Source organism: Falco rusticolus, chromosome 8, assembly GCF_015220075.1.
Source record: "Falco rusticolus isolate bFalRus1 chromosome 8, bFalRus1.pri, whole genome shotgun sequence".
Lineage (NCBI taxonomy): Eukaryota > Metazoa > Chordata > Aves > Falconiformes > Falconidae > Falco > Falco rusticolus.
Window position 1 is genome coordinate 5,634,225 of NC_051194.1, and position 17,246 is coordinate 5,651,470.

The 17,246-nt window shown below is 44.8% G+C and overlaps 1 protein-coding gene across 1 annotated transcript in view; it reads right to left on the reverse strand.

Moving 5' to 3' along the window:
- Nucleotides 1-17,246, reverse strand: part of RASGEF1C (RasGEF domain family member 1C) — a 79,223-nt gene that overhangs the window by 61,714 nt on the left and 263 nt on the right. The window lies entirely within an intron of this gene.

Consider the following 17,246-nt stretch of genomic DNA (forward strand, 5'->3'; position numbering starts at 1 on the left):
AGACTATGCATAGCTGTTCCCACACAGAGGACAGTTCTCAACTTACTGGAACACAAAACAAGACTCACAAAACCCTCTCTAGACCTTCAGAAAGAAGCATTAGTATTAATTTCTTACAGCATGTTCCGTGATTTTTCCTATTCCCCCAAACAAATTTCCCTTTCCTACCAGAAGGCCCAATGATGCACACACCACCTTCAGTACATATCAATATATCGATACAAAAGCCAATGCCTTACAGTACATCTCTTTGCCGCTTTAATACCCTGACTTTTCCCTATGGCTGTTTGAACTAAATCCATTCTAAACCTTAACTGTATTTCTGTACCAATGATTTCCAATTCAAGGGCTTTGCATTGCCAATTACACACATGCACGCACATACCTACATGTGCATCTTCTGTTAATACTTTAAGCGATACTTGAATACTTTAACATCCTCTTCAAAGCCTTTTATGATTTTCCTCACAACGCTATTTAGGCTACCAATTAACCCCACTGAAACATCACTGTTAGCTAATGATCTTAAAACAGCGGGCAGAGCCAGGACCACGCAGTCACCTTCTCATATGCCGGTACAAAGTCCTGGCTTGCCTATAACCATGTTTTTTTTCTAACTTACCTAGGGAGGAAAACACTCAGTATTGCTTATTCACAACTCCACTGACCGACATCTGCTTTGGTAGTTCAGGGCAGGAGTGCTGCGCCACGCTACACGAATCATCACTTTTTCTTCAGTGATCCGTTTGGCACGGCCAGTGCTATTAGTTAACACAGATTTTGCACACTAAGAGAATGACTAGGACTGTACAGCAGCAGGACAGCAGACAGGCACGCCACAGCAGCTAGGACACCTCGTGCTTCTGACCTCCTACAACACGCCAGCAGGGAGGAGCACTGCCTTCCATTTCCAGGCCCCATCTCACGCTGGCAGCCACCCTGAGGTGAGGACGTGGGCCGCAGGGTAACCTGTCACAGACAGGATAGGGCTGAAGTCTACGAAGGGCTTAACCCTCCCCACAGCTTGTGCCAAAACAGCTGGGGAAACAGCGTGGAGTCTCCAGCAGGCTCAGTGCCTGGCCCTGTCCATGGGCACACCAGCCCCTTGGGCCAGGGGAGGGTGGCTGGGGGGCTGCCCAGTGGGAAAGGGCCTGGGGGCCAGTGGGCAGCGGCTGAATGTGAGCCCCCAGTGTGCCCAGCAAGGCCAACGGCATCCTGGCTGGTATCAGACATGGTGTGGCCAGCAGGCCCAGGGCAGTGCCCGTCCCCCTGTGCTGGACACTGGTGGGGCCACACCGTGACCCCTGGGGTCAGTGTCAGGCCCCTCACTCCCAGAGGGACGCTGAGGGGCTGGAGCGTGTCCAGGGACGGGCAGGGGGCTGGGGGGTGGCGGGGGGAGCTGGGGGTGCTCAGCCTGCAGAAGAGGAGGCTCAGGGGGGACCTTCTGGCTCCCCACAGCTGCCTGACAGGGGGTTGTAGGCACAGGGGGTCGGTCCCTTCTCCCAGGTGACAAGTGACAGGACAAGAGGAAACTGCCTCAAGTTGTGCGGGGAGGTTTAGGTTGGAGATTAGGAAAAATTTCTTCACGGAAAGGGTGGTCGAGCACTGGAACAGGCTGCCCAGGGAGGTGGCGGAGTCACCAGCCCTGGAGGTATTTAAAAATACCACGTAGATGTGGCGCTTAGGAACGCGGTTTACTGGTGGGCTTGGCAGTGTTGGGTTAACAGTTGGACTTGATGATCTCAAAGGTCTTTTCCAGCCTAAAATGATTCTATGCTTCCCCAGAACAAGCAGCTATCTGTGTATCTATGGAGTCTTCAGGACCATATTGGTTCTCACCTGTAGATGATACAAGGAAAACAAGAGTAGAAACAGTCCCTTCCACAAGCCCTGGCTGCTGGGTTTTCTTGCTGGTAGCAAGTGTTTGACTTCTCATAGTCTGGGTGTTTTTTAAGTTGAAGTCACCTGCAGTGTCCTGTTTGGGAAAGCATTTTCTAATGCTTTTTTGTGCACTGGGATAAATGCACATTTCTGTGCTCTGGTTAAAAATTCTGTCTTTTCCCTGATCAAAGGAACTGGAACTTCTGTGGTGCATAAACCACTACAGAAATAAAATTACACTTTTCCTATTATGAGCATGAAAAAAAGAAAAAGCAAAACCTTCCTACATAAACATGATAGAACAGACACTGAAGTCGCATACTAAGCGTTTTGCAGTGGTTTGAGAAAGAAATACAAAATTTGAAGTTAATATTCCTCATGGAATGAGATTAAAGATATTATTTTACACCCTACTTGAAACATCATAGTAATTTTCATCTGCACTAATAAAAGTAAATCATAAGCTGATCTTCCATGCATTAAAATTACCGTTTCATGCAACGGTCACAATGTTTGAGACTTATGTGCCCTTTGGAACTTCTGCCACAAACAGAGCTGAATTTAGGGACTGCTGCGTGCAAAAATTTATTATATGAATTCTTTCCAAAGGAGGATATTGTCATGTACAAAACGCAACGTGGGCAGCTAGAGAAAAGCATCCAGTACTGAGTAAAGACTCTAAGCTTTCAGGAGGAAAATATTTAGAACTGAACACTAAAAAAAAGAAAATAAAAATCATATGGCATGACATCAACTGTTGGGTGATCAGCAGAGCCCTGTTTGGAGCACAGTCGTCACCCAGACATATTAATGAATTCACGTGCAGTCCCCTTATCTGCAGCTCAGCCTCTACCTTTGTAGAGCAGAATACAACTGGCTGTTAGACAGAAGTAGTTCAATATTCATTAGCCAAAAGAGCCCCCACTTTGTGCTGCTGCTTGCAGTACAAATCATCTGCCCAAAGGTTTTTGTCAATCCCATCACCTGCTGTTTCATGAACACTGTGCCTAAAGACACCGTGCAATTCATCAACACTTCCAGACCTCCGCTGGGGTGTTCTCATAGCCTGAGTCCAAAGCTGGGAAACTGCAACCACTTTTTCAGCGATTCAAACAGAAAGCACTGGAAAGACAGAAGGTTTAACCTCAAATTTGCATACAGTAACTTATCCTCACAATAGTCCACCCTTCGAAAACTTGCTACGTAAAAATGGAGGATTGAAGCGGGCTGTTGCACATTGGGAGTTTTTACTCCAAATCCTCCCAGGGAGTCTACAGCAGGCTTGCAAGTGCACGCTTTTCTTCTGCAACCCAGGACAGCAATACATTCAACTGTGCCAAAGCAGAATTGTCAGGCACACAGATTTAAGGAGGTAATACAGTAAGGCTCAGGGAGTAGATACAATCATAAAGAGATGCAGGCAGAAGTTGCTTCTTCCTTGCTCTTTACTATCAATCATCCCTATTGTTGTATGGGATGCAGAAGGCATAGCACAACTTCTTCAGAGGGAAAGGTGGCTGGGGTAACCTTCTCCTCTGCCACCCATGGCATACTCTGATGACTCAAATCCAAACCCAGCTTCCTCTGATCATCCTTGCTCTTCTGGCTAAGAAAAACCCAGCACAAATGGCTGCATTCAGGGGTGTGAGGCACCAGATGTACAAGGGTTTAATCTGCTCTAGCCAACACTGTCAAGCGAAAGTCTAAGTTGCTTAAGAGGTCAAAAATGACCTTTCTCAGATTCTTCTGTGTCTGCATTTCTACTGCTGAGCTCTGCAATAAGTCTCGGTGACATGCAGATTATCTGAAAAGCTCAGTAAAGCCATGGATAGGAAATGCCTAGGTACGGTAGAGATCCAATCTACATAAGCTGTCAAAAAAACTGCTTTCAAGTCTCTGGAAGCCATGCAGAAAAGATCTTCATAGCCATCTGCTTAGTTCCTGTAAGCACTCAGTCCCACAGGTCACACCGGGAAAAAAGTAATCCAGCAAACTGGGAAGCCCCATAACCATCTTTCTAGTAGCACATGGGCTGAAGTCTGCTACCCCAGTGCTGGTGACGCTTGGTCACGCACGTTTCTCTCTCTCCACTGTATGCTTGAAAATGCTCTTTAAGACACAGCTATGTCAAATAGTCTTGTCACCGTCTTCCAAATAACTCACATGAACGTCTTGCATTTTTCAAGTGGCATCGTAAAACACAGGGCTGCACATGCCACAAATACTGACATATTTCAGTAATACAATCCAGTAGCAGCATATGGAGAATATTTATATAGGTCTTTATTGTTTTTTATGAAAGGTAAATGACCCTTTTGAGGAAATGGTGACTTGTGCTGACTGTATCTTTTGTTTTCAGAAAAAAACCACCAACTGGGGGAGGGTCAGAGGCTTTGCAAATCTAACTTCAGGGTAAAAATCCCTTTGCTCCTTTTTTAGGAAAAAAAAATCTTCACTTCCTAAGGTTTTACTGTCATTCATCCTATAAGTTGGTCTTGCTAAACTAGTTACTTGACACAGTAATTAGTAGAAATAATAAGATACATATAAATACAATCCAGATATTGAGTCTTGAGACACAAATTCCCATGATTTAAAAGTCACCTCATTGATATACTTTCATATCTTAAGGTCAAGTACTTCTAAATGAGGAAACTAGTGATTCTGCTCATCAGTGGAGAACTAACACTGTATTAGCTAGCTGCATGCACTGGTCTGCCACAGCATTCCCAAGCCATGGAAGCAGTAAGATTTCAGATGTCTAATTAAGTCCTTTTACTTGTTGTTTTACTAATTGGGGTGGAGCAGTCTGGTCACAATTTTAGCTGTTGACAAAAGCAATTAAGTAGAATGGGGCATTAATTCCTTCTTGATCTCCTGAAGAAACCAACACACGTTCAAACTCAAGCGAGAGAAACCAGAACTAGCAGGAGCGATGCGATATTAGCACATGAAGTCTGACGAAATAGAAAGCCACAAAACCAGCACTGGCTCCCCACAGTGCCAACAGCGGGGACCACTTCAGCGCTCCCAGCCCAAGCTGGTGAGGCACCAAAACCTCAAGTCTTCGCACTTGTGCTTTGCTTGCTGACAGCAGGAACACCCTTTGAAGGTCATGCCAAGGTGACTCTTAATTACTTTTTTCCCCCCTTATGTTTTCTGGTATTCTGCCTTTGCTTTATAATATACCAGACTAAAGACTGCTTGCATTTCTTATGATATTCCATATTAGCTCATATCTATGCAAAAAGTTCTCTTCCACTGCTAGGAATGAACCCAGCCCTCTTCTATTCTACTAGGAACAAGATTTTCAATATTTCTCAGTACTGTCAGAATGCAGAACATACGCACAGCCTCTTGTGAATCAAACAGTGCTTGTTCACAGCAGGGAAATAAGCCAAGGTCAAAGCTGAAGAGGTTTGGTGTTTGGGGTTTTTTTTATTATTATTATTATTTTTTAAAGCTGGCCTATTGATAAAGGAGGACCTTGGCCTCACTCCCTCCTGTCACAAACCAATGAAGGAAACTGCTGGCTGAGCTGTGCCTTAGACGCTTTGCAGGTGTGAAAAGGGAAGAGGCCATCATGTGCAGGACCACTGCTCCATCCCAACCCAGCTCTACTGACCAGGACTTTGGCCCTGAGTTTGGGCAGGGGGTATTTTCCCATGGAATCAACCAGGCAGGTGCTGTGTCCACATTCATGGCTCTGGCACCATGGAAACCAGGAACTGTCTAGATTCACTGGGAAAGAAATTGGGCAAACCCATCCCCCTTCTGAGCTCCAAATTACTATGGAGACTTCAGCCAGAGCCACGTGAAAGACTGAAGTGATGCTCTCCCAAACACCTTTCCCCTGGGAGGACGTTTAAAAGTAAGACCTGCTAAGTTGAAAGTGTCAGTTTTTACTACTTCCCCTACAATTTTTGCTTTGGTTCCCCTCTCCATCCTTCTGGGACACTACTGGCTGGCTTCTGCCTTCAGTCCCGATGCACTTTTCCAAATCAGATCAGTACAAGGTCCCCAGGTCCTCAGGCAGCTTGTGAATCACACCTCAATGGGAATTAAACTGGGTTCCTTACTGTGCTCTTTATTCAGATGCTGGAAGGCCATTTGCGCACTGATGCTCATTGGCTTTCCAAACCTTTGCAACAGAGGGCTAAGATTAGTCTTCAAGCTCCAGAGGAAGGTCTGCACCGAGGGAGAGTTTCTGCAGTTACCATGATGAAAAATGAGGAGCAGATCTCTCTTTCCCTTTGCAGCTGAAAGGCATCTGCTCCCCACTTCACCAAGCACCCCAGCGCACTGATGGGACAGGTCAGCACTCTCTCTTCCCTGTCTGCCTTCGGGAGGCCGGTGCAAGGAACAGTGCCAGATTTATGTGGTATTTGTTTGCCCTCCCGAGGAAGGGCAAAGGCACAGCATAGCCCAAAGGAAGAGCAATACACGACTCAAGGGACCAGTCTGGCTTTTAAGGTGCCAGCACTTAACTCTTGTGCTCTGCTACATCACACAGCAGCCTCTGAACAAGTCCCATAATCTCACTGTCCCTCTGTTTCCGTCTATCAAAAGTGGGTAACAGCCTGTCTCTTAACACGGAAGGACGCCTTGACAAATGCACTAATTATCACCAGACACCCCACCCAAGCAAGCAAGAAAATAAAGGCCATTTATTTGCCTAAAACTCTTCCAGTTATAAAACCACTACCAGGAAACTCTACAAACCAAGACTCTGGAACCCCATTTAATTAAATCAATGAGAATTATATCATTAATTTATAAGAAAGCTCAAACCTAACAGGAAATTGTTTATACTGACCAGCATACAAAATCCTTTCATCGAGCCGCTCGGCGGTACCTCCGCTATCAAACAGCCTTTGCAGCCCAGCTGCACCTCCGCTGCTCCATTTGTCATCTCAATGCACCATTTGTTCCTCAGAACACCGATCATCTTACACAAAGCAGTTGTCATGCGTCTTCCTAGTCCCTACCATCCCAAGCACTTTACACATTCCTCTCCACATGTGCTCATAAAAATCACTTGCCATAAGAGTTTTTAAATGGGACTTGTCAAAACATCAAGATAGAAGGTGTGCAAGACAGAACCTCAGATTTCTTGTGCTACATGCTGAAACACTCATACACACAGCCTTATACAATAGGCTTTTCTTTCCACAAACATACCACTGAGATATTTGGACATGGCTTGTAAAGGAGAAGAATCATGCTAGGAGGGGAGGCAAGAGAGAGAGACAACAATCTTAAAAGGGAACTTCATGCATGTAAAAGCCTACAAAAAGTAAAACCTGGCTATCCGTAACAGAAACGATTAGGAAGTGATTTAAAGGAGTTTCGAAATACTGTTTCAGCGGTTGGTTGAACACCTCCTTTAGAACACAAACATTTGGCAGGCTATTTATAGGCCAAGGGGAAAAGCTCCTATTTCCCCTACCCAAGCACAGCAGGCCACAGTCTATTCTCAGTAAAGAACATAAATTTTGAACAATTCCAATAGACATGAACAAGTCACTGGATTTATCTCAATTTAACAGATTTCAGAAAACTTAAAGAAGTGATACTAGAGACAAGCCCTCTCAAAGACACTCAAACGTCTACTAGACCTACTATCGCGTAGATAGCAATTGCTGATTTATTGACCGCAAAACGCTGTGGATCAAGCCTTAGTATTTGCTAATATCTCTGCTGAAATTGGCCTTTAATGGTCCAATCCAACTCCCATTAATGAGAAAGGAAAACCACCTCTCTTCTTTAGTGGAGTTGAATGAAGTTGTAGCAGTTAGCATCTGATCAGTAAAAATAAAACATTTGGATCAATTAGTCTTACTGGCTGCATTTTCTCTGATATGTAAACTTCAAATCTAGAGACACAACAGAGAAATTACACTGCTGTTTCCACATTAAAAAAACCAAACAAATGGTGTTGAGAAGTGGAAATCTACCTCTAATGCACTTGGGCACTTGGGCGTAATTCAGAAGTAACCCTGGCGAAGCCAGGGCAGCTCCAGGAACATAAATACGAAGTGACAGGGAAATCCAGCCTACTATTCACATCACATATTTCATGGTTCTTTCTATTTCACAGTAATACACCAAGTTAAGCTGCTTATTAGATGGGCACATTCTCCGAACTGCAGCCAGACTTGTATTTTATGTTGGGCTTGCCATCAGTACTGACTGCCCTTTAATCATAATTCTGCTGTCATTTGTGGTTCCGCTTGGGAAGATGCTTGCTTTAATTCACAAACTGGGTAGCTGTTAGCACTGCTATGCCCCAGAAGAAAGAGGTATATGGGTAATGCCACAAGAGGGACTTAATCGTAACCATCCCTATTTATACAAACCTCTTGCACATTTCCTTAATCTTATCTATACCCTCAAATACTTCTGTTGGCCTACATGACGCTGTGGCACATGCTTCCCAGCCCCACAATCCACCAGTCTGCAAATAATGACATTCCTGAAATGACATAATAACAGCTAACAACCGTGCCATAAAGAACAAAAAGATGTTGCACATCTTTCATGGAATGAAAAAAAGATGACATTTTTATTGGCAGAATCACTAATGGACACATGGTTCTCATGTGATTTATATTTATTTTTAAGAAATGCCTAGTATCAGATAATGAAGTTTCCTAGAAAACAAAAACAAACCCCAAACCAGCAATTTCAAAATGCACACTGCAGTCTGGCAGCTTATGAATGAAATGCTCCGTAGGTGTTTATGTACATTTATAATTTACTACAACACATTAAGAAATAAGACAACTGCAAACAACAAGCTGATGCTCTCCCAGCTGTGTACACTATGCAATATCTCCTACCAAGGCTTAGCCAGCCTCACAACCAACTTCTCACTTGGGAGGCAGACAGAAGGATTCAAATCTTCTCCATCAACCAAGTAACAAACGGCAGCGACTTTGCCTTTACAGAGTTTGTATTGCTGGTGTTTTAAAGCAATACACACTGAACAGCTGAAATGCTGTTTAACATATGCACAGTCCAGGAACAAAAGCACAAATCCTGTCCCTGACGCACAGCATCAGCACACAAGGCCTGTACTGGCAGCCTCCACAGGCCGCGAGGAACAGAAATCTCTCCTCCAGGTCTAGGGACAGCAGCAGCCGTGAGAGAGGCTGCTAACTTTGTCCTCCAGCAGTGCTCGGAGATGAGGAGCACTAATTGCACCTCTCCATTGAGTAGGACAGAAAATGCCAAGGGACACCGCTCCTTAGCGGGGACAAGTACCATGGCTTATTGCCTGGTTCTCACCTCTCATGTTGTGTGCACAAGGCACAAGTGGTTCACCTCCAGGTCCTGAAAGAGAAGGGTCACATCTCACCTTGCTTTCATCCTGCATCCCAAACTTGTATAAAATCACTGCTAATCTCACACAGAGGCAAGCATCCATATCTGACAGCTCACGCAGGACCAAAGAGCCAAGAAATTGACATGGCAGCAAGAAAAGAGCTAAATAGCTAAGAGCCTGTAGCCTATGCCCAGGCTCACATACTGTCCTCCACTGACTTCTGAAGAATGGCTCACATGCTTCAAATTATTCAACTATTTAAAATATCTGCAAGATTACAGGTTTAATATACACGTCAATTTGTCGTAACAATGGATTTTAAAGAAAGAAAAGTAAAGAGACTTCTAGCCCTGATCTTCCAAACCTTGCTTGCTTCCTGACTTGTGTTGGATGTGATTGATGCAGTAACCATTACTAAAATGACAAACACTTAAACCAATATAATAAACAATAAACACAATATACAAATAAATAAACACAATATATGAATAAACAAAAAGACAAACCACGAAACAACCACCCCAAACAAAAACAAAACAACTTCAGCAACAGAGCTACTTGATTCTGTCAGGTCAGGACTCTGATCATGTGCCATGACCCAAAATGATAAATCAATAAGCCAAATTAACTCCTTCACTTGTCATTCACTTTTTTTTCCCCTCTCCCCTCCTTCTGCTAATAGGTATTGTACCTGCACCTCTGAGAAAAGCACAGAGGACCCCACTGTATCTGTGACCAGGTGACAGTGGGGGTGATGTTAGAGACTCACAAACACCTCCAACTATTAAAACCACTGGATTTGCAGCAGCTCCAGCTGTCAGATTACAGGAAGGGAACCGGAACAAGCTGTTACTGAAGTAAAATGCACACCCAGTCTCTAAGTGGGAAGTCAACACAGATTTTAAGATTTAATTCCCAAACCCAAGGGATGCTGCTTTCTGAAAGATGTGGAAGCCAGAACCATGGACACTGGGACTGCAGGGTGAGTCCCTTGTGGACCACGGCACCAAACTCAGCCAGGCACATGCTTAGTTTTAAGCATGCTCCTAGCTCAGGAAGAGATCTCTAGATGCAGTTTTAAGCATATAACTAATCCTATGGAACTTGGTGAGACATAGGCTTTTCTTTACATCCTCACCAGGAGTAGACTCAATAATACAAGCGTGCACAGAAGTGCCTCACTGATTCAGGTCTCATGCAGTGACTGGGCCACAGGATAATTTATACAACATTTTCACATGCTCTTGATCTTTCAGACTGAATTTCTCTATTGGATCCACTGTTTGTGGTTGCACCTGTAACCCCGGTGAATTGTTTCATACTGTATCATCCTAATGGCCAAAGCACTAGTGACCCACGGAACTGTAACCCCAAACCCCTTCCTGTGCATGTGGGTAAGGAAGCTCTGCTGAATTTCAGTTCCATGAACAAGACGACAGATTTGAACGAAGTGATGGAAAAAACTTGAAAATCTCAACAGCCATCTATGTTCTCTGCAGACCCACTGAGTACACATAGCATCTTGCCTGTGTACAGCTAAAGTCCCCTGGCAGCTACCCAGGGATGGCCACTGAGCAGTGGTGCTTCCTCTCCAGTCTGCAGGGCAGAGCAAGGGACCACGTGAAGATGTTCCTAAAGTCTGTTCTTGCCCAACTTCTGCATCCCCGCATGACCCTCATTCCCATACCCTCTTCTGAGGTCCAGCCCTGCAGAATGGTGCTGGCAAGAGGCCTGAAGCTATGTGGAACACTGCAGCTTTCTATCTGCTTTAATTTGTGGAAGAAACATGGAACATGAGCTCCAGTCCCAGATGACCAGGCTGTACATGGTGTATGATGTTTATACACGTGCATTGGAACAGACTATACGTACACATTCAAAATTACTGTAATCAGGAAATGAGCCATGAAATGTGTAAGCGACGGCACATTAATAATCTGTTTTATAGCTTAAATTAGAATCTTTGGAATTTCACAGCCGGAGATTTTTAAATAGGTCAAAAATGTGGTAATCACACTTAATGATCACACTGTGATATGCACTGCATCAGAGTTAGGAGCGAGGAAACCTGAGCAGAATGCATATGAGCTACTGGCACATCCAAAAAAAGCATTTAATGAACCTCAAGAACAAACACATAGCCCAGGTCAGAAGGTCTTTTTTGCTTTGGTCCTGCTCTTCAGAAACGAGCTGCGAGATTCCATATGATCACAGAGATCAAGTGCTGCGCCTCCATATCTTCTGTTTAGTTAGCACTACAGATCAGGAAAGGATACGACTGCTTACAAGTAGTGAGCATTTAGTAGTGAAGAGTAAGCCTTCCCCAACTGAGGAACGTGGCTTATTATTGCACTTGCCCATGCACACTTCAGCCCAAGTAGGCACAGTTAAAACACACTCCTGGGTATCAGCATTTTGATTTCGTTAAAAAAGAAAAGATCAAGAATCAACAGATCAATCACAGTAACTTTCTAGGCTCCAAACCTGGGAAACCCTTGACAATTTTTCTAAGTTAGACACATGCTTATGTTCTCTTTACTTGACTTTAGGTACAATAAATCTGATGGAAGAATTGTGGAAAGAATGAGAATTTCAGCAAAGTAAGACAGTCGCTGCTAATTAATCCTGTCCTGTCAAGCTGCTGAGGCATAACCAAAAAGGTAAACCAAGAAAAAAAATGAACTAGCTATATTCTGTGAAAACAAAGTCAATGTTTGTCTACTGTGAAAGTACAAAGTCAGCAGGGGAGACTGCTTGGAAGCTTATAAGAAAGCAGGAGAGAAATGTTTTTTTGGTTTCTTTTTTCCTCCAGTCAAACTTGGCTTCTTCTAAAAAACAAAGCAAAGCAGAAGATGAAAGGCCTTCTTTTCTGAAGCCAAAGATGAAGAATACAAAGAATATTAATGACTAACAACTCTGTAAATGCCACGAGCTTAGCTGTAGTAGGGACAAAAAGGAAGAACAGCACTGCTATGAACTAATGAAGTTTCTGATCTAGCGAGCAATGATGAAGGCTGATTGGGTCACATGTGGACGGGAATGTTAGTTCAGAGAACACAGGTTCCCTACAGAGGATAAAAAGAAAGAGGGAAAGATGCCATTACATACCCGGAAAAGCTAAGGATGGCTGTGGCTCATTCACAAAGCACGTAAAGGTAGTAAATCCTCAATTAGGGCTTGTATGTCCCTCACGCACGTTTATACGTGCGGGTACAGCAGATAGCTATCCTGCTGGAAGCTCAAGGATTGTTGCAAATTTGTCACTTGTCCTATATTACAAGACATTGGATTTTGACGAATCACATTTCTTAAAGGAAAACTTCAAAACATGTGGAAGCTTGCGTTTGCCACTGTTACTGGATCTAGTGAGAGCCTGCTTGGCCACCACAGCTTCAAGACCCCAGCATCCCACAGCGGTCTGGGAGGATGTTGCTACCCAAGGGCTGAGCAGCGAGGATGGCAGATGCCCACCTCTCACCTCCACGCTGCCCTGCCCGAGCGCAGCCGGGCAAGAGCAGTGCAAAGCACATTCCCTCATGTTTGAAGTTTGCCCGTTCTCTTTTGAGAAATTCTTCTAATTTAAGGAAATGAAGCATAATAAAACCAGGAAGAAAAAGAAAACAACCAAAACCGAAAATGAAGTACAACCAGCTTGGAGCCAAAAGTGACACAACACAAACCTCAGATTTGGAAACAGATTCATCTGCCAGACCTAGTGTGTGCATATTTATATGCATGGATTCAGGCTCTCTGCTCTGTAAAGTCAATCCGAGTATTTTTAAATCGGCAAAAGAAATCAAGAATCACTGCACTTACAGGAGGAGAAGATGGAAAAATCCCCCTTCCTCTTAAGCTCCAACCATTCAGGTTACCGGAGTCTTGACACAACAGCTCTCCAGCAAGACTGAGAGTCAGGACAGATACAAAATTTTCTCAGATTCTTTCCCTTAAGAGGCTACCGCTTATTTCTGCAGACAGACTGTATTTTGGATTGGAGTCTGAGCCAGTAGACTGTATGAGAAGCCTCTGTGTTGGGATGGAAATCTGGGGAGCGTTCTGATCCTGTGAAAGATGGCAATGTTTAATCAAGTACTGCCAGAGAGCTGTGCTGCTGCCCCTGCCTTACAGCGCTGGGAATTAAAAGCCTAAAGTTCAACGCCCAGCTTTGTCCATAACCTGCAGTGGTCTCAGCAGATCACCAAACTCTCGCAGCATCTTCTTCTGAAAAATGGGGATAACAACAAGTCTCAGCAGCATCACAAAGGTTTGTTAATGCTTGTAAGCGCTTTGTAGATAAGGAACATCAAGACAGCAGTTAGCAGAGGGATTTGGGGCACAGATAGACATAAATACAAAGTACTCATATCACATACTCTTTTTAGACAAGCATAGCAGCAGATCAGCTCCTTGCGTTTAGTGGTTGTGGGCTCCATCCTCTCAACATACTGAGCATTCTGCCTTTGATCTAAAAAATTAGTCTGGGGAGAATATTCACATGTTTAATGTTAATCATATGCTTAAATCCTCTGAATCTATAAAGAGGGTAAAAGAGAAAAGTGCTCCCCAGCTCCAAACCAAACACAAATTCCCAGAAATTATATTTAGGACATGAGCAAACATTTGACCAGCAAAGGAAAGGCCTTTGCTGCACACCTGCTAAGCTTCTGCATCTCTGAAGAAACCTGCAGGTGGGAAAAAGCATCCCGAGTGAGTTTGCTTAGATAAAACATTTCTAACTTAACCAATGTGATGCTACCAGAAAGCTGCACTCCAGAGCGTGTGAACTACTATTCTACAGGCAGAGCAGTCTCTCAGCAAGGAAATAAGAAAAAAAAGAATAAATGAAGTTTACTAGGGAACTCACGACACAGATTTAAACAGATTAAATCTACTACTATTACTTCATTTATTAGCTGTCTACTGTGAGAGAACAGGTCTTCCTCAGAGGACAGGCACTGTCACCCAGTTCCCACAAGCACCATGTGCCATAAGCAGCAGCCAGAACACATTTTCTCCGAACTGATATACAGAAAGCAACAGTACCCAGCAAAAGGCATTGGATCCCCCTTGTTCATTTTAATTACACCTGCTCTCTCTCATCTCTGCTATCTGAAACATGTAACTCAATTTACATCCTGCTAAACCCCTGGGCCTAACTAATGGCTCGGGGCTACAAGTTTCTAAGGTAGCTGACCAGAGCATCTAGAAGTCTCTGCTCTTAGATCTACCCCACCTGGACTCATTTCGTGCAGGTGCCTCAAGTGAGTGGAGAGAGGACACAGCACTCTGCATGGGTGCACTCAGCACAGCAAGAGCAGGTACCTGCAGCTTTAGGGTGCACTGAGCTCCACATGGTCACAGACACACCCCTACAGAGCAGAGGCTTCAAGCTACATCCTTGGCTGCAGCATGGACACATCCCTGACCAAATCAACAAATAACTGACTCCCAGAGATGATTTTCAAAACTCTGTTGAACAAGCATGTATAGCATGACAAGCCTCAGGCAATTAAAGGACCAGTATCCAGAGCTTCATGCCTTTAGCAGATCTGTAAACATTATCCAGCACCCGCACAGCAACATCACGCTTCGCCAGTGATGTGAAAAGGACAAATCACTCTCTCGCCAGCACAAATCGCCCAAGATGCTAAATAAGGCTGCTAATTATTTCTATGGATTTTTAAGGAATCCTTTTAAGATTATTGTCCCCAAATTTGATTAAATAACACTTTAGATCTTTTCAGCTGAACATCATTAGGTGACGTTGACTTAACGGTATAATAGAAATACTTTCTCCTCAACTTTTTGAGAAGTGTGCTGTATTTTAACAGTGCACACAACTTTTAAATTCATTAACCAGAGGGAGCTGGATCAGTCACACCTTATGAAGGGTTAACAAGGTAATTATGTTCCTTGGTTAGCTAAATTAGAGCTATACAACATGCTGTGCCTCCGAGGAGGCAGAAGTATATTCCTAACTTCACCTGCCATAAACCAAGAACTACAAGGGATGGAATTATGCTGCCGGGGGAGGCTGTAAGGAGTCCAAGAGAAGTTAACGCAGCAGTAGAAGTGCTGGTTCTGTTTCTCCACCTCCTTTGCAAGACGCTTTGCTGTCCCAAGGTTTGCAGGTACTACAGAACACCACAAAGTTCCCTGGTATTTACAGCTCATTAGCATGGGCTGGCAGACCCCACCACCGGGGGGGACTGAGTACCCCAGAAGACACCACCCACCTCTCTCACCATCTTCCTGGAGGAAGAAGCACAGTCTCTCATGACGGGGTAAGCTACCTGGCATAAATCAAAGCCTGTGCAGTCTCACAGCAACTCTGACAATAAGCTAAGACTTCTTAGACATCTCTGGTGCCTTCACTTTGTTTGGTGCCTCCTCTAGTATCACCCAGGAGGACAGCTCTAACAGACTTCATTGCCAGGCACATTCCCCTGGCTAAAGCCTTGATTCCTCCTTTGCTTGTAACCACTTCTTTGTCATAATCTATAAAAAGCTGAAGGGTAATAAATGAATTCACTCCCCATCCTCACCCCGTTCCCCAGTCATCCTTACCCATCCTACACAGGCAGTCCACTCCTCCTCCTGTCCCTAACAAAGTGAGATTTAAAGAATCTTGGAAAGCAGAGCACCAGCAAGGTGCATCTTTCAGTGCCAAGGAGGGCAGAGACACCTCCAGGCAGGAGGTGCCATTGGCTGCACCACAAAGCACAGCTATCCCACAGCACGAGGCGAGGGCTGCTGGAACACACCTTTTGTGCTATATTGTCTTGAGAGCAATAATTAAATTCCAGTTTAATTTCCTTCTGATCTACAGCTCTAACTCCTGAATGACTTCCATTAAGTCAATTACCAATATGGTGTCACTCTGGATTTTTGCCATAAAAACAGAGCCCATGAAGATACTAAAACAATGATTATCTTTTTATCTACGAAATACCTGCCCAGGAAATCTCTTCTGCGGAATATAAGTGTCAGCATTTTAGGTTTCAGTAATGACACAAGATGTGCCACCACTACCACCCTGCTCCGAAAATGCAGGGGCAGGGAATTGTATGAAAGGACCATCAACTCTAGAAAATACAATCTGAGCACCAATGGTTCCGCCTCTGTGCTTCTCTATTCCCCCTCATGTCCGAGTGTTTCATACTGTGCCAGAGCATCGCTGAGGGACCAGTGCCCAGTCTGGGCCCCCACACAAGCCATGAAAATACCCCAAGCTATACAGTGTCACCCAGGAATACCCTGGGTATTAAAGCCATCACTGACAGCCAGGGTCTGTGCAGCTGCTCCCGTGCCCTGTTAATTAGGTTCTATGGACACGCTCATGCTGTAAGCGCATCTTTGACATAACATAGCATGACAATTTCTTCAGAGTCACCGAAATGCAGAGCATACAAATAAACCTGAATGCTGAAACCATTTCATTGTTCATAAGAATATGCACATTGCACCTGTTACGACCAAGGGCACTGGCTGTGCCTTGGAGCTGATTATTCCAGCCTCTAACAAGCCTGTTTTAGAGGACTGTTGGAATTCCAGGAGTAAATAAATCACAACAAGATTATTTCACAAACATAAATCATGACCTAATATAAAGAGAAAGGTCTTTAAACCCAAGGTAAAGAAAACAGTCCTCAAACTGACGTTTTCCCCTGAGCTTCTCACAACTGCCGAGCCAGTTTAAATGAAATTTAGCTGAAAGAAAATAACTCCGAGATGGATATGAAGTCCTACCCTGGAACAAATGTTCGGGAGTCCCACTGCAAGCCCCCCCTGCCCAGGACGCCACCGGAGCGGCGGGCAGGGCGCTCGCCGCCAGGAGCCGGGAGCGCTCTCCCCAAGCCCATCCCGGCAGGAGGGACCGGGCCGCCGGGGTGACGCTCCCGCCGCCGCCGCGGGGAGCCGGGGCCGCGCCGCAGGGAGCAGGTGGCCCCGCCGGCCGGTCCCCGCCGCCGCCAGCCGGGCCCCGCCGCCAGCACGCGTGGGGCGCGGGGGTTGCGGCGGGGGGAGCGCGGGAGAGGGA